A 27,980-nucleotide genomic window follows, 5' to 3' on the forward strand; every position below is an offset into this window, starting at 1 on the left:
AAAAATAAAACAAATAGAATGCCATAAATAATCTCCCCCCCCAGTGGATGTTTAAAATATAGAGTACCTTTGTTAAATAATTCTCCAAGAAACAAGATTTCTTTTTATAAATAATGTTTGTGTTTACGATGAGTCAAGCTGTGATTATATTTACTTCAAGTGACGTGCATTTGATTCATCTTTTCACCTTATAAAAGAGTTATTAAATTAGCCTAACACAATAGCTGAGAAGTGCTGTGCAATTTAGACAATAAATTCTAATGGATAGCTTCCAGTACAGCTTTATTAATGTCTATATTTGAAATGCACAAACTGCAATCTAAAGGATTTTATGGTGTTGAAAGGCACATAAAGATAGATTACTGCTACACTTTTCCAGTTGTTCTCCCCTTTAAACAAGGCCAGTGTTCAGTTTCCCAATGGAACCACTCAATATAAAAGCTCTGCTTCTGACTTCTGCTTCTGTTGGAATAGCAAACCCTGATATCTTGAACTAACCAAACCATTGTTAAGTTTCCAGACACCCTTCTCCAGTAGACCATTTAAAATATATACTTATGCCAGACACTTGAATAACCTTTTCCATCTATGCCACAAAAACTTGATTGATTATGGTCATAGTGCTCAAATCACTTTCTCCAAAACAATCCATTTGAAATGATTTACTAATGTACTGCTTCAGGGCTGTGGAACTTTGCAGCTCTGTGACCAAAAGAAAGATGACCAAGGTTTCCTGGGTATTCTCAGTCTTCATTTGTCTTGGATAGTAGTGTTGCTAGGTGCTCTGTCTCCTTGGAAGAACTATTTGGGGAAGGACCATAGCAGTAGTAGAGTAAATCCTTTGCATCAAAACATTCCCTAATTCAGTCTCAGACAGCTCTAGATAGGGCTAGTTGAGAAAGGGTGGTATTCAACTAGGTGTTATTCAGAGCAGACCCATCAAAATTAAGAGCCATTTCAATAGGTCTACTCTGAGTACAATTTAGCTGAATATCACCCACAGTCTTTCTGAAACACTAGAGACCTGCTGCAAGCCAGCAAAGACAATACTGAGCTTGATGAACCACCAATGGTCTGACTGGGTATAAGGCAGCTTCCCAAGCTCTTAATACTGGTGAGATAGAGCAAAGTGATACTGACACAAGATATTTCACCAGTCCACAGACCTTCAAAAACAACAACAACCACTGCTTGAAGCATTACAAATCATTACAGATGAAAGTGATAGTCTTCAGGCAACCCCATTTGAAGTAATAATGCAGATTAGTTCCAATTAGCCTACCTAATTATATGTTCTGTTTATAGATCATGGGTTATAGAACCTGTGTGTGTTTGATCCCCCAGCTACTCGGTCCTGTGCTCCACAGCACTCTGTAACTACCCAGTAGCTTTTAGAAGATGCTTGATCAGATCACTGGAGAAAGGGGGGTTTCAAGACAATTTCTATGGTCAGAGAAGTACTTTCATGATGAATTCCATTCAGCCTGCCTCACCTGCAGATTGTTTTGCACTTAGTCATTTGCATGGATTGCCATGTGCCCTTTTTTTCCCAGGACCCGCCCTCTTTTTCAGGGGTAAAATTTCTGTCCAGGTGGATTTTTTAAAATTTGCCAAAATGTCTCTGGCTATACTTTCTGGATGAGACATAGACGTAACTGGTGGTTGAAGATTTGCTTTCCTCTTCTCTTCTCCTGCTCCCTTCAGCAATATATCACAGCTTCTATAGCCTACATAAAGTAGGGGTATTGAAAATGAGAATTGTCAGAGCGTCCTCTTTTTTGCTCTTCAAAATATGGCAGCCCTAGCAGTATCCATGTCTTGTGCATGAACTACAGAAACACACACATAAAATAAAATATATGGCAATACATTCTCAGTGCATGCATCCCTGAAAGATCGTGCATCTTTCTGCTAAGTGCATCTACTGTGTGATCTATGGTGCTGTGTCAGCAACCAGAATTTGATATGTATATCTTATGATTCTGCTGGTCAGATGTAAACAAGTACTTTTATCTTCATCCCATAGGTTTTACAAATTGGCTGTTTCTTGAATATAATGGGACAAATTTATGTTGCATGCCATCCAATATAGTGGACTTGCACAGAGTAAAGAGGGCTCAAAAAACAAACAAACCTGGAACTAAATGACTGTCATTCTTAACTGTGAAGAAGAGGTTGCTGATGACCAGAAATTAATTACAAGTATTCACTTGTCAGACTTCTACTTTAGAAATGGTACACATATCACACTTTCCACTCAGACTACACATGTGTAATTGCCTGTCAATGTTCCAGCTTCCTCTCCAGCTTCCAATAAAATAATTCAGACAGATATATTTAAAAAATGCAGAGGTAACACAGGTTGATCTGAAAGCTGTATGTGATGTATGGTGGAATTATACAGAGAAAGGGAACAGTATGTACACATGCTCAGGTGCTTCAGTTGTTGAACTCCACCACCCCCACCACCCCATGAAGACATGTTTCATGTGAACAGAGATTCTAGGCTGAGCCTACTGAAAACTAACTCAAAACTAAACTTTGCTGATGATTCCATGTCTGGAATTACTATTAATGTAACTGAGAATTTTACATCTCAGGGCATCACTTCAATGGCTCCATCCCCAACATTTGTACCTTTCAATGTGCAATAAGGTGACCCAACATTTCCCCACCAACTTTGCTGCTGCAGTAACTCCAGTAGTTTGTGGGTGGGGGAATGATCTTGAAACTCCCTTATCTCACAACCCTGTCTCCCTGTACAGTGGTACCTCAGGTTACGAACTTAATTCATTCTGGAAGCCCATTCTTAACCCAAGGCACACATACCCTACATAGGCCTCCCGCGGCCCTGGAAGTGGATTGCATTCGTATCCCGGTGCAAAGTTCGCAACCTGGAACACCTACTTCCAAGTTTGTGGAGCTCATAACCCGAAGCGTTCATAAGCAGGACTGTTCATAAATCAAGGTACCACTGTATATCTGGCACATGAAATATATCTAGGTAGCATCTACAGGGAACCTTGGGAAATATATTTTTCCTAGTGCACCTGACAAGATGATTTACAAAGATCAGATTCCTTGGAAAAATTGCAGACACACTCATGAAACAGTGTTTCCTGTGCTGAGAAGGTGATGATAGATAGATAGATAGATAGATAGATAGATAGATAGATGATAGATAGATAGACAGACCTCCCCTCTTCTGCTCTCACTGCACTACTGCCACTGGACCAACAAAGAGGGGAAGAGAAAGATAAAAGAAATAAAGACTATTTTACTCATAGTTGCTGAGCCTAATATAAATAAAGTCTGGGGAGTTCACCCATCTCTGTGTATCACACAAATTCACAATAATTCTTTATGCATGTATAAAGTGAAAAACACAAGAGATTGCTCATGTGCATGCTTGTGTGCTTTTGTCTACCCACAGGCAATATTTGGATGAAAACAACAGTTCTGCCTTAATTTGAGTACAGGAAAATGTCTGAAAAGTTCAATTGATTTTATGTAAATTCTGACTAGCTGCCCTGACCTTTTCTTAATGAGAACTGTTTAGCTCTCCAGCCTCCTATCTCTCTCATCAAGAAGAGCCATAATCTCAACAGCAAGTCGTCTGAATTTGAGAGGAGCAGAGAGAGTTCAACAAACTCATGACTCTTGGCCTCCCATCACCATCTGGCCTTCTGTATTATAAACTCAGTTGCATTTCTCTTCCCAGCTGTGAATACAAATTGTTAAGACAAGTTTTCACATCAGAGCTTAAAGGACAGCTAGTTCTACACTCTAACCGTGCACAGAAACCAGCTTATGATGTTCAGAGATTCTTTTCATGTTAAAGTGCATTGGCTAAGAGGAAAACATTGCAAATAAGTTTGCTACTACCGGTACCCTATGCTTTCTGTAGTCCAAGAGGACAGCTCTGATTACCACAATTGCTCAAGGAAGCTTAATTTTTTTTGGGGGGGGGGAGTGTTCTCTAAAGTGGTTTTATTATATCGTATTAGTTTATGGATGTTGCATCTATGAAACATGATTGACATTTATGAACTCTCATTTATGCTGTGAGTTCACAGCTCAAGGTAGGATTAGTCACTTCTGCAGCAGTTAGCTAGGATTGGGTGGTGCATAAGGTCCCTTCTGGTGTTGCTAACTATTTTACATGGTAGAATATGTGATAGAGAAGCAGATGAATAAGGTTTCTTGCTTTGTCACACTCTGTCTCATCTGTGTACAGAAAAGCTCTCCATGCTCTTTATGACAGCTCCAGATGTGTTTGAAGCTAATGTACCCTGATGAGGAAAACATGTAATAAAAATGGGTGCCCTATGTTGAAACAGCTCAATATAGGGACCTTCTATGGGATGAGTAATGAAGTTAATAATAGCATGGCTATTATTGTTGTCTCTGATGGGTGGAATTTGCAGCAAAATGTCAGCATAAGAGTATAACTGAAAAAACCCCTGAAACACCTCCTTTATGGATGGAAAGATTGTCATTTCAGGATAAGAACTCTGAGATAGCAGTTTCTAAATCCCTTTAGTATAGACATGAAAAGGGCTACAAAGATTAACTTTGTGAACTACAGAACTTTGAAAACAGAGCTAATAGTCGTCTCTCTCCACCAGCCCTGAAATCTCACTACTGAATATCAAACAGATATAAATATTTTAGTAAAATCTACTAAAGCCACACAGTTCTATTTAGAGACTCATGTTTTTATAAACTGAAACTAAAGTCTGAGAAATTCTCAGCCCAGAAATATCAATATTGAAATATTCCAAGTTTCTTATTCATTCTTGAGATGCTTTCGTCATATTGAATTGGAAGCAAAATGTCATCTGTTCAGCGCTTCCAGAGTTTTTCATCATTTCTGAATTAGAGCTTCAGTTCTCACTGAGGTGCTCGGGATTACCCCAGCACAACTTGTTGGTTTAATGCAGACTCACAGTTATCATTGATTAAGTTAGGAGATTATGTAGGGACTTGATCCTTTACTGAGTGCCATTCTGAGCATTTTAAAGGGATATTAAACTTCGACAGTTGCCTGCAAAGTGAGGAAGGCAATTTGCAACATGAGCAAAGAAGACAGAAATACCTCCCCCAAGGCAGAAATACCTCCCCCTAAGGCAGCAATGAAGAACCTATAGGCCTTCAGATGTTGTTGAACCTCCCATCATCCCTGACCATTGGCCATGCTGGCTGTAGCTGATGGGAGCTGAAGTTCAATGACACCTGGAGAGCCACAGGCCCCTGTTTGGGGAGATTCCTATGTTGACTCCCTTGTATATTGCAGAGGTATACCCCTATTTTCTTCCTGCATTATAATTCTCTTTCCCCACAGTGAATTGAACCAGGACTGTTTTGTTCTAATCTCCATTGTTGTCACTTGGAAAGGGCAATAGAAGTGTGCTTTTCCTTTCCATCCAATCAGTTCTGTTTGGGAAGCTAGATGAATGAATTGTGGTGAAACATACTATCTTCTTTCTACCATTATTACTCCCATTCAATCCTTCCTGGGCAATGGGAAGTAACATGCTGTTTTCATTTCCTTTTGGAGGGATAGGGATTACAGTTTGGAAGGAAAGAAATTGCCAGTGCTTTTCTCTCCCTATATGGGGATTCCCTTAAGAAGGCCCACAGTAGTTTCTCTGCCTCTACATGAAGTTTCTATTCTTTACAAATTTGGAATGAGTTTGGAGTTCATTATTCTAAATTGTGAATTCTATTGGACTCCAGAGATTTAAGTGTGATGGAGTAACAAAATATAAATTCTTTGAATCTCGCACATTGGGCAAAATATTCCTGCATTGCAGGGGGTTGGACTAGATGAACCTTCCAAGTCTACAATTCTATGATTCTATGATAATTGGTCTAAAATTTAACAAGAAATGCAATGTAGAAAATACTGAGCTAGAAGGACCAATAATCTGACTCAGTATAAAGCAGGTTTCACACACACACACACACAGACACACCACACACACAAGAGAGTTTAGCAAGAGGGGTTACAGAAAGTTGTTATAAGTTTCTGATTTAGGATTAATATCTCAATATCTCTATGGTACAATACATCAAATAAAGATTACAATAAAGATTCTGTTTCACATTCAAGGATATATATCCGAAATCACCCCTATATGAAAAGGACAGCATTTAGCCCTCTTGAGAGGAAATTTATCTCTGGTGTTGTATGTTTTATGATTATTTGAGGCAAATGTTTTCTCATGTTAAACTGAGGTGATGCTGCCTTTACTTGAAGATCATACCATATTAGTCAAACACACAAGAACTGACACTGACACAACAAGATTTTGGGGCACCCATTACTTTAAAAAGTAGAATACATGAAGAAAACTATGAGTAACTAATTGAAATGGGAATGCTATAAAACAACAGTGAAATGTGAATAGAACTGAAGTTGAAGAATTGGTACTGACTAAATGTATACATGAAAGTGTTTTTGGAGCTGAAATCTATCTGTAGACTTAGTTGTTATAAGGGAATTCAAAATACTAGCCCAGATTTGATCTTCCTTTCACTTAGGTCAGTTGGCTTTGTTCTCACTTATTTCTTCAGAGCTCAAAAACAACAACAACCAGATGAATAATCATTCATTTTTGTCATATACTTACTAGCAATCAATAGTTCTCTGAGGGCAACAATCCATCCCTTCTCCAATTGCTGGGTTATGTACCACTGCATTCTTAAACCTGCTATGCACATAAGCACTGAATCAGCCCAAGAGCACACAGATAAATTTCAATTTCAGCCATAGTTTCCAGTCTCATCAAAGTCAAATTTCTACAGGGAATGCAGGTCACATTTTGCCACATTTATTTATCAGTACTTCACTGTATTAATAGCCAAGATGCAAGAGATCTGAATGGTTGGAGAATATTATCCAAAGAAATGAAGGACAAATTACAAGTGCAGAAAGAAATTGGACTTTTGATACCAAATTCTTAATGTTATAATAGAGTTGGAATTTCAGCAAGCACCTTTTCAATAAATAAATGAAATGCCTACTCCACTTCAGGTGTGACGCGGTTATCAAGTTACTATCATAATTAAAACAGAATAGTTAATGGGACAGAACAGATAGAAAATTGATGAGCATCCAGAGGTCATGTAGAGGCCCTTTTTGACTATCAAGGCTTGAGAGAAATAGGGGGGCTGCCCAACTCTCCTACCCAGGGCCACTCCAGATTTGAGAGGCCATTTGAGAGGCCATGGGCAAAGTTATGTTTGGTTGGCCTTCAGTGGTTCATGGAACACTTGCCTGGCTTTGGTGGTTGTAGTTCTCCAAGTGGCTGGGTCTAGAATCCCTTTTAATTTCACAGAGCTAGTTAACTTCCAGAGACAGTGGCTAGATCCAGCCACCAGCTGATGCTTGGAGTGCTGGACTAGAACAATAAAAACCTGAATCCCTGGTAGTTGCCCAAGGATGTCAGGACATTGTCAGGTGCTGGTGCTAACTCTACAACAACCCAAAGTTAATGTGCCTGGGGATGGACCATGCATTGGATATCTAGGCTATGAAGAATGATAAACAGGAGTGTATCAACTGCTCTAGGACAGGGCTAGAGAACCTTTGGTCTTCCAGATGTTGGACTGCAACTCCCATCAGTCCCAGCATGTGTGACCAATTGTGAGGGGAGACATAAGATTCAGGAGGCTACAGGTTCCCCATCCCTGCTCTAGGACATCCTGGCCCAAGGTAGGAGAGAAAGGGCCCCATTATATCTCACCCATGTCCTTGGATAAAACAAACACACCAGTGTTTATTTCTGTGCACCCACCCCTTGCTGCCACCACCATTTCTTGGCCCAAGCACAAAAATTTAGTGCAATTTAGTTGTTACCATTTAATATAAGCAAAACTGGGGGAAAAAATCTTTATCTAGTTTGAAAACTATGCTGCCAAAGCAAATCCTTATGCAAATTTTCCTTAATAATTATATCTTTTGATAAAGCTGGGCCTAAGTTCAATCCCTGGCATGCCCAAAGGGGCTGGGAATGACTCCTGCCTGACATCCTGGATAGTAACTTCTTGTCAGTGTTGACGATACTAAGCTAGATGGACCATTTGGTTTTGGAATGAGCTGAGAGGAAGGGACCAGTGGCAGACCTTGGGTTCTCAAATGTCAGCGGTGTCCTGTACGATGCTAAAATTTGGTGCCCCCACCTCTTGAGCTCCATTCTAGAGAATGGTGCCCCCTGAAGCGTGGTGCCTAGTGTCACCACACCACTTGTGCTACCCAAAACCACCTCTGGAGAGATTAGCACAGGATTGGAGAACTTCTGCTGGTGAGCTGAATGCAGCCCTCCAGGTCTCTGCCCCTGGCCCTTGGAACTCTTCCCAGGCCACAACACTCCCTGGCTCTATTTCACACACAGAGTGCTTTTTGCTTCTGTGCTATTGAATCCTGGTAATGGCTTTTGTTTGGATGGATGGAATAAAGAGAGACGTGTGTGTGTGTGTGTGTGTGTGTGTGTGTGTGAGTGTGGCATACTCCACCCCACCCACTTTTGCCTCTAAACCCACCCACCACTGGTATGTGGCTTCACTAATTTTCTTCTCCTTTCATGCTTCTACCCTGTCCCAAATTCATCCATAAATTTAAAGAATGCCTTGAGCTATAAATAAATTTCATTCAGTATCTCCCAGGATTGTCCATACATACAATGAAATGAAACTGCTGTTGAGACAAATGAGGCAGTTTGGAATATGATTTTCTCCCTGGTATTATTATTATTTTTAATTCACAATTTAAATTCATCCTAGTTCATAGTCATCCCCGAAACTGTATGTCTTGTCTAGGCTATTGAATGTGCATGCCCAATGAAATATGCTAACAGCAGCAGTTTTGTACTGAGTTATTACACAGAAGTTACTTATTTATTGGAAGTTTCTGTTTTATTAAATCTGTTACAAATTGGTAATAAAACCCTGCTCCTTAGGCAGTATGTTTAACCTTGGCACTTTATTTCCTCTTTGGATTCTTAGGTAAAGATTGCATATCCTCACCCACTGGGGGCTTGTCACATTTTAAACGTAGTTGAGTTAATAAAAGTCAAGGCCTTTCCCCTTGAAATGCTCTACATAAGGAGCAGGGATTGCTCTTCTTAGGTCTGTATATACCGGTAACTTCATGCCCTCCCTGCCACACATGTCCTTCAGCATAGTGAATGAGTCAAGGGACCCTGGAAGAAGCATTAATAGGCATTTAATTGATTGGTGACACATTTGGGCCATTTCAATCCAAGAAGAATGTGGAAGTGCAAACAGCAAAACTGGAATAATGAAGTTCACTGAATAAAATGCATGTCCTTGTCCTTTCTTACCCTTTAATACAAACATATAGGCCACCATCTGAAGAGGTATGCAGGGACATTATTTCTGTACAGTGTCATCGCAGAGTTTCTGTTTAGAAATTGTCTCCATAGAACCCTGTTCTACTTAACCCAAACTTCTACTTAAACCATCATCCCTAGCTCAGTTCAAAAAGCAGTTTGGGATCATAGCAACCTTTTTAAACAAACATGGCATCTCCTCCAAGATTCTCTTTCCCTCCAATCCCTAAGCAAGTTGCTCCTTGAGTTTAGGGGTAATTTCAGACAGCAATTCAGAGACTCTGTGGAAATAACTTCTGAAAAGGAAACTTCAAAAAAATAAAAAATAAAAATCAGGCAGCACACAAGTTGAAGTACAGGTGGGAACTATTAAGGAATCCACAGAGTTCTGGTGCGTTATGGCTGTGATCCAAAAGGATACATACAACAAGCACACAGGGGCGTTTCAGCTATCCCCTTCTAAAAGAAACCCCTTGCATTCTCCTCAAAGGTCACTTCCAAAGGATGGAGACTCTCTGAATGACATGAGGTCCTTCTGCTGGAAGGAGAAATGTGCACCAGCACCCTCTGAGTGTTCTTTAACTGCTAGGGGAAAATCCTTATTTGGGGTGCATGGTAGAGGTTAATATTTCATTCTATTATACTGAAGCATTTATTTTAGAGAATGGTTTGTTACCTCCATAAAGAGAGTGGATTAATGATCTGATAACTAACACAAAGTGTATTATCCTATGCATCCTCACAAAACATAGCCTTATTTTCTTATCTCGCTTCATGGGCATATTTACATGGCACATTGATTTGCTGCAGGAAATTGGGTTTAGCCTGCATGCATGCAATGAGAGTGTTTTACTTGCCAAAGGATCTTGGATTACACCAGTGGTTCCCAATTGGGGAGTCCATGGCACATACCCATCAACTGTCTGGGGCATCCCATTTTGAGGGGCTGTGCTCTCGCAGCTGGACATGCATTTTTGGGCACCATGCTTTCACATGGGTTTTGTGACTCATGCAGTAGTACGGCTCGGTTTTGCACTGGGACTTGTTGGAAAGTATGATGGCATGATTCACATAACAGAAACTACCACGGAGACAGTGCAATTTTTCTAGAAAAAGAGGTGCCAGAACTCACCATGAACACCTCCCTTGTTCTCTTATAATGGCAATGGCACCCACCTGAGAGGTGATGCAAACTAAGTTCTGGCAAGTTCCATCAGGGGGGGGGGGAACCCTGCACAGAGATATCAACATTTTCAAAAGTAGGGGGGTCTGTGGCTTGGCTTTTGAAAAAAGGGGGTCCACAGTACTTAGCAAATTGGGGGCCACTGGACTACCCCATTCCCATGCCATGTTTCTAATTTTCTTGCCTAGGAAATCTGAAGCTATCCTCCCATTTCCATGGGTGTTACAAACAGTAGTAAGCAATAGAGCTGAATATTCCCTACAGTGAAAAAAGTCTAGTAAGGTATATAGTTATATAAATAGTCAGATTTTTATCAAATAATTGATCACGCTAAGCGTGTTGATATAAGACAAATCCACTTAATACATACACAATAATATTTATTTTAATGATCTATGAGATCAGACGTTTCTAGGTCTTGGTTGCTTATTTGCTTCCTTTGCTTTTAACCTTCAAAAGTATTAACAAAATGAAAGAGGGAGCAAAGGATGCAAAACATATTAGCTGGATGCAAATTGGAAAGTAGGTCAGGAAGTACAGCCTCAACTTATGACACAAAACAACAGAAGCCAATGGGGAATTATAAAACTGACTTAATGTGTAAGAGGCAATGAGGATGATGGTAGGAATATGAGAACTAAAAAGCAATTGAAATTTGATGAACCTGAGAACTTTCTTTCTTTTTTAATGAAACAGTTTATTTATATATTAATATTCAAAATTATCTGCTCCTGGACGGATGGGACGTTATGCTAAAATGAGCCAGTGAATGCCAAATAGTAGAGTGGACATCCCAGTAGTTTAGTGAAGTGCATGTTCAGCACAGTTTCCATACCACTAAATAAGTTGAAAACAAAGTTTTAGAAAATATTTTGATAAATAAAGTAGTAGTGAGAGAGGTGAATCCTGAATAAAGGTCTGTAGTTTATGCTTTAAATGTGCATTGAATGTGCTCTAAATGTGTGGTGTAGATCTCTCCCGTTTTCACAATTTCCTGGAAGGAAATAGCATGTTTAAATAAATGTTATTATAAACTATTACTAAATTAGATGTTATTCAGCAATATGTTAAATTTAGGTGACTCATTTTGCAACTGATGCCCAAAGCATTATGGCTTGCCAACTTCACACACCAGTTTCTAAGATAGCCAGAAGTACCTCTCCTTGTGTTCTCAGTTCCATGGATCTGTCAAATATTTGCCAGTGAGAAGGGTCAAAGTTCAGTGGTAAAGCACCTGCTTTGTATGCAGAAGGTCCCAGCTTCAATCACCACCATCTCCAGTGAGAACGGGGAGAAACACAGTTTTAAAAGAACTTAGTACAAAGTAACTAGTTGAACACATTTTTTGCCTGTGGATCAGATTATTTAGTACAGTGGTTCCCAAACTTTGCCTGCCATGGAGCCATAGTTTGGGAACCAATGATTTCATAAGATAAGGACTTATGTTATACCAGTAAAAAGAAACAACAGTGCATCTTTGTCTGGCTTTAGGAACACAATGGAATATTTGGCATGTTTCACTGCATGAAAGGATGGGGAACATTGTTTTAAATAGTAGATTGCCTTAGTTTTAAGTCATTCTTCTCTTTAGCTGGCTTGCAGTCTTGAGTGCAATTTTTTTTCTGGGATTTGGGAACCGAAAGGGAGCGGGGAGAGTGCTATACAGGATCAAATTTAATTTACTGCTACCATTATGCAAAGCTGTGACCTTGGCACCCTACCATGCACTGTTTATCATTCTCAAGAGGAAGGTTAAATAAAGAGGAAATGGTACTAGTAACTCCTGGGGGAGGACTGTAGCTCATGCTTTGTATGCAGAAGACCCCAGGTTCAATACCCAGCATCTCCAGATATGGAAAGACTCCTGCCTGAAACCCTAAAGAGCCATTGCTGGTCAGGGTAGACAGTACTGATCCAGATGAACAAGGATTTGGTTTTGTATAAGATTCCTTCAAATAGTTCCAGTTACAGGTGGGTAGCCGTGTTGGTCTGCCATAGTCAAAACAAAATCGAAAATTCTTTCTAGTAGCACCTTAGAGACCAACTGAGTTTGTTCCTGGTATGAGCTTTCGTGTGCATGCACACTGGTATCTGAAGAAGTGTGCATGCACACGAAAGCTCATACCAGGAACAAACTCAGTTGGTCTCTAAGGTGCTACTAGAAAGAATTTTCGATTTTGTTATTCCTTCAAATGTCTCTAGTAGTTTTGGAAATGAACTGGAAACCTCAATGCCTTTGCAATTTAGATAATCAATTTGCAGAAGTATCTCACAAATAAATTCAGAAAGGTACCACAAAAGGGAGAGTGGGTCTTCATGAATACAAGGAAAACCCAGGGCTGTTTGTACCTTAACCAAAAATGAAAAAGTAGGAAAATAAACTGATAAATCAGTAAAAGGAAGTGTTACAATACTGTGATGATTGCTTGAGATGACTATTAGATGAAAGTCTGGAAGTAAACTGTATATAGGGTTTCTGTTGTGTATAAAAATATCTATGAAGAATACTGTATACTTGAAACCATCCCACATTTTTTTTTTGGGGGGGGGGGAGACTAATAAATGTGATTTATTTTTACCCTTGGATTATTTCTCTCTTTTTCTCCTTTTCTCATCTTCATAAACAGAAGACAAATATTTTCCAGTGATCAAACATGTGTTATCATATTCCTTAAAGATGTTTAGATGGCCCACAAGAAGAAGTAACCTATATGAAATAAGTGGCATTGTGCAATCCACCTTTGTCCCTTGTGAATACGTCTCTTCATACAGCAAAATATAATGGTGTTCTGACAACCCACCATGGAGGTTCTATCACTAGAACTGCATCCTACTTTCAGGAGTCCTCCACCTAGGATTTCTACAATAGGTTGGTTGAGAAGGAAGATGGACCTTTGGAGCAGTTCCAAATAGAAACAATATGTTTGCAAGAACAGGATATCATGGTACCTCTGAACAACGGTTTTCTATGCCACCATAGGAATGTAAACTTATAGAACTGAGGGCCAAATTGTTGGCCATAGAATTAATGGTCCAAGACTGATTATATCATCAGACAAAATCATTTTGCATCAGCGGACAAAATATTTAGAGAAGCAAACTGTAATCTCCAGACAAAATTTCTACCAATGGTCCTTTCATGTGACAGCTGGATTAGTTGACAAAAGATGTGTTTGCACATGAATAATTGGACATAAGCTGATCAGGAACATGTGAATTATCGTTCAAAGTGTTGTTATGAAGTAGGTTTGTGAACAATGGTTTGGAGGTAAGTGCTAAGTACTAAACACAGTTGTTCAGTTCAGTTGGCATGGCAAACTTTGGTCACAAGTAATTCAGTTATGGAGAAGGGAACTGATAAGAGGATATGAGAGAGACAAGAGCTCATGGCACATTCCCAAAAAATCCATACCATGTTCCTCTGAACTGAGCAAATGTCTTATAAATTAAACAGTTTAGTAGTCTGCTGTATCTGCTAGTTTATATTGATTGTTAAATCTTTCTTCCTCTATCTTATGGAATTTTACCACTGTGAGCATCAAACAGGTCAAATAAAAAGATTATAAAAGATGTTAAATCTGTCTCTTTTAATGTTGAGAGAATCAGCTATACAAAGATTGAGTGGCAGTATTCTTTCAATTTGAAGATCACAGCAGGTTTTCTCACAAAAAAGGACTTTATCTTTTCTTAAGATAGAAAAGAAAGAAGTGTGCATGTGTGTTCATGTAATGTATTCCTGTTAACTGCATATGGAATAAGTGATTGGTTCAAAATTGGGAAAGGAGTACGACAAGGCTGTATATTGTCTCCCTGCTTATTTAACTTATATGCAGAATTCATCATGAGAGAGGCTGGACTGGATGAATCCCAAACCAGAATTAAGATTGCCGGAAGAAATATCAACAGCCTCAGATATGCTGATGACACAACCTTGATGGAAGAAAGTGAGGAGAAATTAAAGAACCTTTTAATGAGGGTGAAAGAGGAGAGCACAAAATATGGTCTGAAGCTCAACATCAAAAAAACTAAGGTCATGGCCACTGGTCCCATCACCTCCTGGCAAATAGAAGGGGAAGAAATGGAGGCAGTGAGAAATTTTACTTTCTTGGGTTCCATGATCACTGCAGATGGTGACAGCAGTCACGAAATTAAAAGATACCTGCTTCTTGGGAGAAAAGCAATGACAAACATAGACAGCATCTTAAAAAGCAGAGACATCACCCTGCCAACAAAGGTCCATATAGTTAAAGCTATGGTTTTCCTAGTAGTGATGTATGGAAGTGAGAGCTGAATAAAGAAGGCTGATCGCTGAAGAATTGATGCTTTTGAATTATGGTGCTGGAGGAGATGCTTGAGAGTCCCATGGACTGCAAGAAGATCAAACCTATCCATTCTGAAGGAAATCAGTCCTGAGTGTTCACTGGAAGGACAGATCCTGAAGCTGAGGCTCCAATACTTTGGCCACCTCATGAGAACAGAAGATTCCCTGGAAAAGACCCTGATGTTGCGAAAGATGGAAGGCACAAGGAGAAGAAGAAGAAGAAGAAGAAGAAGAAGAAGAAGAAGAAGAAGAAGAAGAAGAAGAAGAGTTTGGATTTGATATCCCGCTTTTCACTACCCGAAGGAGTCTCAAAGCGGCTAACATTCTCCTTTCCCTTCCTCCCCCACAACAAACACTCTGTGAGGTGAGTGGGGCTGAGAGACTTCAGAGAAGTGTGACTAGACCAAGGTCACCCAGCAGCTGCATGTGGAGGAGTGGAGACGCTAACCCGGTTCCCCAGATAACAAGTCTACCGCTCTTAACCACTACACCACACTGGCTGGGGACGACAGAGGACGAGATGGTTGGACAGTGTTCTCGAAGCTACCAACATGAGTCTGACCAAACTGCGGGAGGCAGTGGAAGACAGGAGTGCCCTGTGTGCTCTAATCCATGGGGTCACAAAGAGTCGGACATGACTAAACGACTAAACAATAACAACATCCCTCTTTAAATTTTGCCATGGACTTTAAGGAGAAGCACATTACATCTAAATGAAAAATACTAACACAACAGTTAATATAACAACCAAGCCTAGTAAATATAAGCATCATGTTTTTGTAAAGGAAATAAGGTAATATCACTATTCCAAATTTGGTATAATTTTTTTTAAAAAATGTGATGGTAAAACTGTCCTCAAACTTTTAGACTTCAGATTGCAGATGTGGCTGGGGGGGGGGGAGAGAATCATGAGTTGGTGCAAAGAAAGATTATGGAAGGTTCTGAATTCATAGAACTCATCATCACTGAGAACGTGAAGGAGCTCTTAAAAGTAAATAAGGAGCTAAGAAGTGAGTACAAGGCAATCAAATTTTCATCATCTTACTAGCCAATAAAACTTTTAATCATAGCTAGGGATGGATGAATCTGTTACTTTCAGTTTTTTCACAGCTTCTCATTTTCCCAATATTTGTCACAGTTTTGCATCTGTTTGCAATTTTTTTTCCATTTTTTAAAAGTCCTAATGAAAATTCATCGGCACATTCATCTTTCAATATACACATTTTTGCATGCAATTTTGTCTAATTTTTACAAGCCATCTTTACAGAAATGCATTACATTTCAGTTGTTGCTTTCACTGTAATATGCACTTTTATGCATACTTTCCCCTAATATATGCATGTTTGGGTGGATAAGTGGATTGCAAAATTCTGAGAGGTGCGAATTTTGAAGGCTAGAAGCATTTTGTTTTAGGAGAGGTAAATTACATAGATTTGCATTAAAATGTGAACTGAACACACACCCCGTCCCTAATCACACCTCAAAAGGTTGATTTTTCTGAAGATTTCTTCTGTATTTCTAGAGTCTGATACAAAGAAATGACCAATGCACTAGCTCTTATTCTGTACTGGATCAATTAGCATATATTATTTATGCCTTCTGTTAGTGCCCAAAATATGAGGTGGCCCATAACTAGAAAAACCTGAGTTTGTGACATGCTGTAAAAGACCTTTGTACCCTGGTTGTCTCTAGTGCATTCCCACGAGCAATGGCCAAAGGAGCCCTGAGTGTGTTGTGACCTAAGCTTTCTTTTTATCAAGTACTATGATTTTAGCCACTAAAAATGACAGGAATGAGATTGGTCTGAACCATAGATAGCTACCATTACAATTACTTATGTGTTTTCAGTCTGGTTTTAGTGAGCAATTCTGCAGCTGAAGGGTGCACTCCTTTCAAAGGAATAAGATTCCCCTGTCATTGAATCATTTTTGTCTATTTCTGGAAGAAAGGATTAAGGAGCTATTTTTCCATTCCTAGTGAAAAAAAATCTATTTTTTTTTCACTCAATGAAAAAAAATCTGTCTTCGAGAACAATGTAATATGAACATGTTGGCATTTCGTTCTGTCTCCTTGAATGCCCCCTTTTCTTTGTAAAAGGCTCATGCATGCCAAAATTAGCTGGTGATTTTCAATTGTGAAGTTGATCTAATAAGAATATGCAGCGTGTGTGTGTGTGTGTGTGTGTGTGTGTGTTCATGATATGCAAGAATTATCAGTAGCTATTGACACAACTTCATCTGGAAATTTAAACATCCACACCATGCATTTAAAGTTCATGGCTTCCCTCAAAGAATCCTGGGAGATGTCATGGGTTAAGGCTGTTGGGAATTAGAGATCTGTGAGGGGCAAACTACCATTCTCTAGATTCTTTGGGGGAATCGCCAAGACAATGGGATGAATTCAACATAGCGCTAAGCTGATCATTCTGACAGCGTATTTCAGCTTGCCAGATAGAACTCTCTCCCTGCTCTTCTGTGGGTTCTCTGGTCTGCCCTGAGCCAATACTTGGGGTCATGGGAGGAGAGAGTGGAACCCCTGTTGCGCAAATGGAAGACCTGGTGCAGGGCTTGTTAGATATAAACCTCACCTTTCAAACTTAGCCCTATTGCTCCATAGGAATTATGACAAAAAGCATTCCAGTGCAGGAAAAACTTACAGAAGAAAAGGCCCTCGGCCATTAACAACATAAAATCTTACGCATTATAAGTCTGTTCATAATTCCATCATCTGTTTTTGTCCTTCTGTCATAACGTGCTTGCCCTTTTCTTTTTCTTTTAGTAGACGTCTACAATTAGAGAAAAATGGTTGGACAAATGTTGAACAGATCTTCACTAGTTATATAGATATAAAAAATCATTCATTTCTGTTATCCTGTGTAACCATCCATATTAGTTTGAATGGGCTGGGATTTTATTCACATTTTAAATCAGGACAGCGTTTTCTATTGCCCTGTAGTAAAACTCTGTATTAAAATCAGATAAATGACAAAAGAAATCACAACATAGTTTAAGAAATCCACATATTCAGTTATATAGCCTTATCTAAGAAGGAATTAATCCTCCCCCCACCTCCCCCTATGGAGCTGCTATCCCTTGGGCTTTGGACATAATAGTAAAGCTGTTCTTTGTTAAACTGCTTTCTTTCTCCAGCTTCTCTGTGACTACTTCCCTCGCCCCCCCCCCCCCGCAATTTATGCATTCAGCATTGCATAATGTGAATGCCCAAGAGTTGAACAGGTGGGATCTTTTGCCAGTGGGCATTGAGTCACAATGCTACCGGCAGATTGAGACACCTGCAAGCAGTTAACCTGTTCACTGTGCATCTCTTGGCTGAAATGAGTTGTCTCGTCTTGTCTTGCCCTTCCAGGGATAGTCTTGATTCTGGTGCTGCATTAGCAAATTTATGTTCTTTTACTGGACCTGGGATTTGTCCCAGTGTTGGAAAAGCAGCAGCCATCAATCAAATAGCCTCAATACTCCAAAGTCATCACACTGAATTGTCTGTCATGCAAGCTCCATTGTGCAGCCCTGGGGAAATGGGCTCAGTAACGGTCCCCAATGCAGCTTCCGAAGTGCTAATTGAGACAGCCTAATAGCCAAATCACTACAGGAACTGTGAATTGTTCTAAAACGAAGGAGTTTGATATGACAAACGGGACAGTGTTTTGTACCTCTGCTGAGATTTGGATGTTCTGTACCCTGTGGGAGATAAGTAGTGTTATTTGGCCATCTTGGCAAGAAAATATTGTAAACAAAAGTTGATCCTACCGAGCACTGAACACACAGCAGGCATGTTGCCTTCATACTTGGGACATAACATCAGAATAACAACACAAGTGCATTATGTCTCACTCCAGATAAGCCTTCTGTATGAGGCAAGTTTATCTGGTGGCACAGGAGCTAGTGATATCTCATGGGATGACGAATGTCCCACAAGATTCCATGAGAGGGTGGAGAGGCCAAGGTCTAAAAAGGCCTTGCTCACAAGCGGTTGGAGCTATCTTGCCCCACAAGTTTTCTCCCTTCCACACACTTTGGTCTTAGATGCACCCCCTTGGAGGTACTTGGGCCACTGGTTGACAGGTCCAGAAAGGAATTATTTCCTCCCAACCTCACACGTACCTTGATTAGGGTTTTTTCCTGCCTTTCCCTCAGTGAAATGCTTCATTATGTTAGGTGATTGCAAGAACTTTGTTATTACATTGAGGATGAAGCAAGTTTTTTTCTCCTGCTCTGGAAGCTGGGACCAATGGACTCAAGTTATAAGGAAGGGGATTCTGACTAAACATCAGGAGGAATTTTCTGACAGTAAGAGCTGTTGGACAGTGGAACGGACTCCTACAAGAGATAGCGGAGTCTCCTTCCCTGGATGTTTTAAAGCAGATGTTGGATGGGCATCTGTCATGCACAATCTAGTTAAGAGTCCTGCATTGCAGCTTACAACTCTACAATTCCATGGTTCTATGATAAAATGACATTAGTCAGGGTCGGCATAGTAAAGCAGGGCATAGGGGCCCTGGACAGAGAATTGGCTCAAGGCATGTCCTAAGCCCTGGCAGGCACTCTGCCTGGCTAGAATCTCTCCACTGGTTGCCTAGTGGGACCCTGAACACTTGGTTTCCACCACACCAGGGTTCAATGCTGGTCAACTACCATGCTAGCAGGTTGAGTTCTTACCTATCCTGAGTGCAATGCCATTCCATGGGCAAAGGATGACTGGGAAGAGGAATTAATTCTTGCCCCACTGCCATGCCAAGCCCACTTACCTGTTGTTTCATCAATAAAGTTGTGCCCCAATTTCATCTGACACTGGTGTTATTCCCACTGCACTCACAAGCCACAAATATGTGATTGTCTATGCAATGCATTTTATTGTTAGCCACCATGTCATGATCCAATCTGAAAAACATGACATCACTGGCTATAAAATGTGCAAATCTAAAGTCAGCTCAAAGGAATACAGACCAAATATCATTGGTCTGCCTTCACTTTCTTACAGACTACATAGAATGAAAAGACAACTTAGTTTGCCTGGGGTGTTTCCACAATCGTAAAAAATATGTTACATTTTAGTTTTCCTCCAATCTTATGTGCAATTAGCCTTCTGATCAACACAGTGCTCAGGTCACCTTTTGGCATCATGCCTGCACTTGTCAGCAGTACATTCTTTTCTGCATCACTTTGATAAAACTGGGGCAGTCTCTTCCTTCTTTCACCAGGGATTAAGGGTCACACAGCAATGTGGATAGTGTCCTGGTTTGACATGAAGAATGTCTTTGGAATGTCATATTTCCTCTATATTTTCAAGGAGGAAGATTCTATTGGTATGTCCTAACTTTCAGTTGCATTTATACTTTGGAATATTACAGAAAGAGAAAGATCTTTCCAGCATGTCTCCAACGAACCATTGCTACAGTTGAGAGTGGAGTAAGGTGAGAAAAAGCTGGACACCAGTATTTGGAATTAGACAGGTCACACAACTTTTCTGGGTGAACATGGCATAGCTCCACCCATGTGGAGAGGATAGCTCTAATAATCCCTCCCAAAGAGTGGTCCAGCAAGACTGACATAGATAGATAGCAGGTCACAGTATCTTTCTGTTACCACTAAGCTCAAGCCTGAGCTGACCTATGCCTGATGGGTGATAACCCAATCCACTTGTGGGGAGAGGCAGGTATGAGACAGGATTCTAAAGCTGCTGGTTGCACCGTACCTTCACAAATATGGAAAGCATCCTCCCCCTTGAGCTGTTCCAGCCTTGTGAGCATCTTCCTGCTATCTTCCATTTCATCTGAATCTGCTGGGGACCTTGCTCCCCTCAGCATGTTAGCGGCATTGTCCACATCCAGATTTATGGTCCTTCTGCTAAAGTTGTGATGAACAAGAAAGAGAGATTCCAGCCAAACCAAACTGAACCAGTTAAACCAAAACCCAGGGCCAAACTAGACATTTGCTACCAGATACATGGCATGCACCGGTAGCTACATGTCTAGTTCTTACTCACAGGCATAGGTGAGGGATAGGAAGCTTATCTCTTCTCTCCTCAACACAGTCAGAATGAAAAGCAAATGGTGAAAAAAAGTTCTCTGAGGGTTAAAAGTGTCCCACCTGTATTATTCTTACAAAAACTCTGTATCATTATCCTTCCATTATTATCTCCCATAGTGTGTGTGTGTGTGTGTGTGTGTGTGTGTGTGTGTGTGTGTGTGTTTTAAGGCTGAAAAATAATAGCTTGCCTAAGGCCAGTTAGGGAGTTCATGGTAATAGAAAATATTCAAACTGGGACCTTCCTGATCAATAGCACATACTCTTCACCACTATATTGTTCTATAGCAGCTTTTTTGTTGTTGTTGTTGCTGCAGCTGCTGCTGCTGCCAATAGCCTTTTGGGTTGATAAGGAGCAACTGCTACAATTTAAACTAGCCACATTTTATAGCGGGGCTGCTGATATGTTTACTTCATTTTTAAGCAATTGACTCAATCATTCTGACTTTATTTTCCTGGGATTATTATTTTTTTTAAAAAACAAATGTTTCTTATTTTATAGCCATCTATCTGGCCTCTAACTGAGATTTTAATCATGTTCTAACCATGTTTTATGGTCCATCTGTGACATTTATGTGGTTGGCATACTATCGCCTAGATTATCATGTGTCATAAACCCCAAGCTACTTACCTGTAAAATGCTGACATCTATCCATCGCATGCAACATTAATTGTATCACATTTCTAAAGCAAGGCAAAAAGCAGAAATGGAATTAATCTGTGCTTTATTCTGTATGTGGTAGTTCAAGCCTCCAAATCTACTTATATAGTTCTCTGTGTGGGTGTCAAATTGCAATTTTTGCCACTTTCATTTGGCAAAAGGGTTCTAAGGTTTCCGGGGGAGGCTCAAGTCTCATCCAGGAAAAGCTCAAGTGAGCCAAGGAGAAAAAAGGGGGATCATGTATCTTTTATCCTAGCATAGTCACTTTTTAGTGAAAGATCAAGAAATGCAGTGCGGACTGCTGAGTAGTGAATATTGAGTAGCTAATTTTTCCTGTGGTGTCTTAAGTGGAAGCAATTCGGGTACACAAAATGAAGCTTAACAGACTACATCTGCCTATGTGGTTTCTTTTTCTCCTCTCATCACTTCATTTTAAAAGAAAGCTTTCCCTTGACGTTTGCTTTAAATACATTTCTAAAATACCACCATGACTGCTGCTACTGATAATATTTGCATAGTGCCAGAGGTGCCAACTTACGCCGAAGATTGAGGGGGTCGGGTAGCACGTGTGATGTCACGCACAGGATGACTGATGTTGCGTGCTTTTTCAGGAAGAGCCAGGGGGCGGAGCTGCAAGCAGTGGCTGGTGGCTCCTCTTCTCTTGCACTTGGCAGCCTTTCATGGCTGGAGGAGGTGGAGCCAACCACTGAAGCTGCGCTTGGCTCTGTGCTAGGCCTCCTCTGCCCCCCTGACGGCAGGGAACATTGAGGGGCCAAAAATGCTTGGCCCCCTAGAATTGGCGCCCCTGCATAGCACTTTCACATGCTTAGAGTACTTCGCAGCAGTGGTAACTTGGTATTATTTTCCTCATATTGCGCATGGCACTACTGAGGCTGAGAAAGTGTATAGGACCATCCTATTGTATATATTGCATAAGAGAAGAAAAACTTTATTACCTATCCTTTGGAACTTGTACACATTGAATTCTTATTATTCAACTACTCCCTTTCGACAGTAATCTGGACATGTTACTACTAATGTTTCGTGGAAATCATTTCCCTTGCTTTGAGAAGGATTTTCTGGCACATATTTTTCAATCTCCTTGTTTTGTGCGCTAAAATATCCGAAGGCATATTGTTGTTTCTTTTTTATGTAGAAAGCACTTGGGATAATCTTGGCAAGACACATTCTGTTGCTTGCTAAGCCCAGTCTAATGCATTAGAATCAGGGCTTAAATGGGGAAATATCTTGCAAGGAAAATCAATCTGCTAACTGAAGCCATTTATCTCTGTCATTGGGCAGGTTACCATTTCTTGTGAGGTAAAAGACTCTGAGCACTGGGAAAAGGCTAAGTGCACCAAAAAGGTAAAGGTAAAGGGAGCCCTGACCGTTAGGTCCAGTCATGGATGACTCTGGGGTTGCAGCGCTCATCTCGCTTTACTGGCCAAGGGAGCCGGCGTACAGCTTCCGGGTCATGTGGCCAGCATGACTAAGCCGCTTCTGGCGAACCAGAGCAGCACACAGAAACGCCATTTACCTTCCCGCTGGAGTGGTACCTATTTATCTACTTGCACTTTGACATGCTTTCTAACTGCTAGGTTGGCAGGAGCTGGGACTGAGCAATGTGAGCTCACCCCGTCACGGAGATTCGAACTGCCGACCTTCTGATCGGCAAGCCCCAGGCTCTGTGGCTTAACCCACAGCGCCACCCGCGTCCCTTAAGTGCACCAAAGTCAGCAGCAAATTTTCCTTTGGCCTCCTGGGAGTGTTAGTGTGCTTCCATTTCTAGTTTAAAGAAGACATACAACTTGAATATCAAAGTTCACTTCTCTTGCTACTATAAAATGCGTCATGTATATGAAACCTTATGGCAGCTAGAATGGAGCTGGAGGACAAATCATCATCATCAAGGGAAACTGGAATGGTCATCTAAAGCAGGGGTCCCCAAACTAAGGCCTGGGGGCCGGATGTGGCCCAATTGCCTTCTCAATCTGGTCCGGGAATCAGCGTGTTTTTACATGAGTAGAATATCTCCTTTTATTTAAAATGCGTCTCTGGGTTATTTGTGGGGCCTGCCTGGTGTTTTTACATGAGTAGAATGTGTGCTTTTATTTGAAATGCATCTCTGGGTTATTTGTGGGGCATAGGAATTCGTTCATTATTTTTTTCCAAAATGTAGTCTGCCCCCCCCCAAGGTCTGAGGAACAGTGGACCGGCCCCTGCTGAAAAAGTTTGCTGACCCCTCATCTAAAGCATGGGACATTATATATCTGAACAAATTGACAATATGCCCATATACAGGGAACTGACTCATAAGGCTTTTGCCTTTTTGGGATTCAGATTATTGCTCCACATCTAGCCCACCACTAAGTCTATGCACTGATCTCAGCCTTGCACACTTGCACCTGACACAGATGCAACAGTGTTGGGCATTGCCGGCATGATTATAGCATCATGTTTCAGATTTCCTAATTATCACACCCAGCAGCTTCACGTAGATGTTAAAAGGCACTAATGATAAGATGGCACCCCATAGCATAATTGTTAAGAGACTGAGTAATCTCACCCAGTACCATGCTCTGAGATTGTCCGTCATTGTCAGTGTTTGGTGGCTGTTTCTGAAATGCAGGGTTTGGTGTTTTCTCCAAGGAGAGTCTCATTTGACATTTACCTGTATATAGTACCTATGCTTTTATGAGAAGGAATAGGACTACAAACAGTGAATTTGCATCAAAGTTAAGCTAATGAGCCATTTTATTGTTTCATTTTGTTTTATGAAAACAGTAGGCTAGCTAACGAAATTGGAAGGAAATCTCTTTACTGGATACATCAACATGCACTATTATTTCCTAATCTTATATGCATATCCCATAAAGACTTAAGTTCTGTCCACAGATAGATGTTGTGAGAAGATATACTTACCCATCCCATCAGATGGGGTTACCCTAGGACCTTATTGTGAAGGGTGGGGAAGAAATGGTGATATTAATAGCATTGAAAGAGCTGTCAGGAACTGACCGTATGCATATGACTCCACCATTTCTTCAGCCACACTGCTGATGGTCAGCTGCAGGCATGAAAGACTAGGGGTTGTATCCAATGAAGTTATTCCATTCGTGCAAGGACTTTTGCCTATGCAACTTTGATCCTTATTCCTGTAACACACATCTTTTCTCACTATACCGCATGCCTAACTTCCTCTGAAATTTTGCATTAAAACTATTTAAATTGTGTTTGGCATTAAGAAACACTCATTAGAACAATTCCATACAAGATTGTGCGTGTGCGGGGTTTTTTAATCTCATAAAATCCATACAAAAGAAATATCATGTTTTAATATCTGCCTGAGGTCATTTTTTCCCCAAACCATATGTCCCTTGGCTGCCATCCAAGCCTGCCTCATTAAATCACATAACCCACTGAGTAGAATTTCTATTGATAGTTACCCTGTCATTATAATAAGCTTGACACTAATTGTACACTGAATGGCATATCAAATATTATCTTCAAATGAATCACTAAGGTTGTCCGTTGCCTGGCTGTTACTTATTTGAGGAAGGATTGCATATTCTTTACAATTAAAAAAAACCCAGAATCTGTTTGCTCCCTATACTCCTGCATATAAGCATTCAATGATATACTTATTTTGGAGGACAATTTTGCCATGCAAACTTATATTGGCTCATAACAGTTTAACTTCTCATGAACGTTTGGAATTGAAGTTTGGTCAGGGGGCAAAGTATTCTCCGCTAGAGGTCCCTTCCTAACTTCTCCCTTCCACAGGGAAAGAGAATGACTATGACGCCAGTTTATGGCTGTGCAGCGGCATCGCAAGGGGGGTGGGGGGTGGGCCGCCCCGGGTTCCAGGGGAGGGGGGTGACACTTGGGTTGCCCCGCCCCGCCCCGCCCCGCCCCGCCCTGCCAGCGGCCCCCGAGCAAGCCACCGCGGAAGCAGCAGTGCCGGCCCAGACGCGAGTGCGCATGCACTCCGTCTGGGCCGGCGCTGCTGCTTCCGTGGCAACGTTGCGAGCCTGCTGGGTGAAAAGGCGGCTTGTGGGGAGTTGCCAATCGTGCGTGGCAGCCCCAGAAGCCGCCTTTTCACCTGGCGGGCTCACAATGTCGCCGCAAAAGCGGCGGCGGGGGCCCAGCAATGGAGTGCGCACGAGCAACATTTTGCACGTGCGCACTCTGTCCTGACGTTGCATCGTGATGTCACGACACAACGTCAGGACGCCCTGCCCCCAGGGGGGTACCTCCTCCGCACTGCTGCCCCGTTCAGCGCGGAGCCTTCCTCCGCCCCTGTGGCTGTGCGCACATTATTGGCATAATAATAATAATAATAATAATAATAATAATAATAATAATAATTTATTTATACCACGCCCACATCTGGCTGGGTTTCCCCAGCTACTCTGGGCGGCTTCCAACAGAATATTAAAATACAAGAGTCTATTAAACATTAAAAGCTTCCCTAAACAGGGCTGTCTTCAGATATCTTCTAAAAGTCTGGTAGTTTTCTTTCTCTTTGACATCTGGTGGGAGGGCGTTCCACAGGGTGGGTGCCACTACCAAGAAGACCCTCTGCCTGGTTCCCTGTAACTTGGCTTCTCGCAGTGAGGGAACTGCCAGAAGGTCCTCGGAACTGGACCTCAGTGTCCGAGCAGAACAATGGGGGTGGAGACACTCCTTTTCTCAATTCAGATTGAAGCATGTTTGGGAGAAAACATCATTTCCTAAGGAACTACAGGATATATATTGTTGTGTCTTACATGTTGTATACACCAGTTCCCAAACCAGCGGTCAAGCACACTGAGTGCAGAGTAGGCAGGAGCTATAGATATCTATCAAACTGAAAGGATCAGCAATAACTACCTCCTTCTTCAAAAGTGCTCCACTGTATTGTGAATTTTCTGAGTGTGGGTTTGGTGGTGTACTCATGGAGGAGACAGGGATATTTTGAAAATATACTTGAAGCTGTGCACCTCCCCGCTCACGCTCATGCATCCAGATCTAAAAATGGGGAGGGGGGAGAGGGGAGAGAACAGCAAGGCTATTCTCACCATTTCCATGAATCTATCTTGTACAGATGGGATATTGTGCTATTGTCATCAAAAAGTCAAAAATGCACTTGAGTGATGTTTTGGCTGATTGTGTGGGAAAGCCTTCATTAATCTCAAAGGATTTAAAGCTTTCATCACTTTTATTTGGTTTTAGTCAGCACTATCCTAGGTCAGAATGCTACATGAAGAATTACTCAAAAGGTCATTTATTTTAATCGGAAGACACCCATACCAGCTGCAATACAAAGCAAACTCTGCCTCCGAGAATCTTGCTGTGTAAATACTAGCAGCTCCGCCACAATTAATGCAATAACAACATACTGCATTACCCATAATTACATCCATATTAGGAAAATAAACAGCTAAAGTAGTCAGTTACTTGCCCAAACTGTTTCCTGAGGGATATTTATTTTGACAAATATTCAAGTAAAAATAAAAACCAATCTGGCTTGCTATAAAGCTTTTGATTTTTTCTTTTCTTTTGGGAAACGTGCTTCAAAAAATGAAAATAACAAAGCATAATCTGAAATCCACTGCAAGATGTGTGTGTGTGTGTGTGCGTGCGTGCAACACACACATGCATGCACAGACACACTCTTACATGCTAAAGCAGGGGTCACCAATCCAGCACCTGTGTGTCCAATGTGCCCTCCAGTACCTGTCATGGTGCCCACAGAAGGTCTCAGTAAACAACCCCTCAAAAATTAACGCTGCCTGAGAGTCTGTTTTCTCTTCCTGCTCCATTCCTGTTTGCACTGGCTCAGCCTCCCCTACATTAAACACACTCCCGTAAACATGCTCACATTTCATTGGATGCCAGGACTGGACACCAAGCCTCCTATCCATTCTGAATAGAGGAGAGGCATAAAGTAGAGGTGCTTCTCTCTGTGAGTTGCCCCTATGGAGCAGTTGCAGAAACCAAAGGTCCCCACCTTCCCACAGCTGCCTCAGTCCATGACAGTCACAAAGACTGCCGTGAGCATGCAAACCATGGACAGGCCCATGTGGAGGTACGACTTCTCAGAAATGGGGTGGCTGCATGAATCCCGCTTGGATAGTCATAAGACTATTCCATTTTACAAGAAAAAAAGAAGAAGTCCACTGAAAATTAGCCTGAGCTCACCATGTTCCCAATATGTTTGGCTGAAGTGGTTCTTTGCAACTCTCTGACTGCCTTAGGGTGAATGAAATGGAAGAGACAGTGTGGCATATGAGTCAGAGTTCTGGAACACGGTTCAGCCTGGGCACTTTCATGTCCTTGTTCATCCAGCACTGCAAAGCTGTCTCTTTTTATGAAATGCCGGCTAATGTACAACAGCAAATGACTCTAGCTGCCAAGGAAGCAAACATGACTA

General features: G+C 41.2%; 1 long non-coding RNA gene across 1 annotated transcript; it reads right to left on the reverse strand.

Moving 5' to 3' along the window:
- On the reverse strand, positions 1-27,980 carry LOC117045791. The gene is made up of 3 exons (XR_004426466.1): positions 27,749-27,980; positions 6,636-6,713; positions 1-801 (listed from the first exon to the last, which is right to left on the reverse strand). It is a non-coding gene; the product is annotated as an uncharacterized LOC117045791 (long non-coding RNA).

This window comes from Lacerta agilis, chromosome 4 (assembly GCF_009819535.1).
Source record: "Lacerta agilis isolate rLacAgi1 chromosome 4, rLacAgi1.pri, whole genome shotgun sequence".
In the NCBI taxonomy this organism is placed as follows: Eukaryota; Metazoa; Chordata; class Lepidosauria; order Squamata; family Lacertidae; genus Lacerta; species Lacerta agilis.